This window comes from Octodon degus, unplaced genomic scaffold (assembly GCF_000260255.1).
Source record: "Octodon degus isolate 3935 unplaced genomic scaffold, OctDeg1.0 scaffold00090, whole genome shotgun sequence".
Classification (NCBI taxonomy): domain Eukaryota; kingdom Metazoa; phylum Chordata; class Mammalia; order Rodentia; family Octodontidae; genus Octodon; species Octodon degus.
In genome coordinates, this window is record NW_004524666.1 from 4,534,305 (window position 1) to 4,535,589 (window position 1,285).

Here is a 1,285-nt window from a genome sequence, read left to right on the forward strand (position 1 = left end):
GAGTTTGATATTGTGCATCTTTTTAAGACATCCTAAAATAGCTACATTTATTTTATTTTATTGTATTTTAAAATGTATTTAGTACAGGGTCCACAGGGTCTCACTACACAGATAGATTGGACTCCCAAGCACTGGGATTACAGGCATGTGTCACCATGCCCAGTCTCAATCGCTGTCTCAGCATGCCCTGGGGGTGGGTCCTGCACAGTGGTGCCAGGGATTGAACCTGGTCCCTATGCTCTGCCTAAGCCTGTGCTTTAGTCGGCTGAGTTATCTGGCCTTTTATTCTAAATTTGTTTGAAATTGTAGGTCAACTACAAATTCAGTATCCCTTTTTCAAAATGTTTGGAACTATAAGTGTGTCCAATTTTAAATTTTTTTGTGATATCTTAGGGATGAGACCTAAGTACATAGTGAAATTCATTTATATTTTATGTATGCCTTCTATACATAGCCTGAAGGTTATGACACAGTATTTGCTAATTTTGTGCACTAAACAAAGTATACATTCAATCCTCAGGGTAGTAGCATCACAGCTAAAATTTCAGATTTTGGAGTATTTTCAGATTAGAGATGTTCAACTTATAATTAAAAATGATTTCTACAACTCTAAATTGTCACAATTTAGAATGTAGGGTGCTAGATTAGGAGTTAAGAAGCTTGATCTGTTTCTTGAATGGATTCATTTGGACCTTGTACTGAGGTGTTAAAAAAATGATAATAACTTTGCCTACAGGCGGACTTGATTAAAGCATTTTTAATCACATCAGAGATCTGCAGTAATTCCAACAAGTGATGAGAAAGTAAAAGAAAACATGTCATTTTCCTGAGGCTAGTTTCTAACATCCCTTTGGGGTCACTGAAGTGGGACATACAGAGCTAAAAGGTATGGTAAGTGCTTCCTTTCTGGAATGTTCCCAAGTGTAACTCTTACACTTCCTCAGGCTGTGAGCCAATAGAAGTCTAAATATACAGTACTTGCTCTCAAGGGCTAAAGACAGTGGAGGACTAAAGAGCGGCTTTAAAGCAAAGAAGCAAGAAACATAAACTACTGTCAAACTGCTCTGTTCAGCTATGCCAATATCTAGGTCACTTTCAGTCTGAAGTCATTGGGAAAGAATGAGCCCTCAGGAATTAACCAATCAAAAGCAAGGATAGACTTTGAATAAAGTGGTAGGCAGTTTACAAGTAGTCTCCACATGTTCAGTTAGTATAACATGGTACAGGGGTTGCAGTTTGCAGGCTTGGAGGCAAGGGCTTCGGTTTGCCTTTTGGTTTTGCCAAT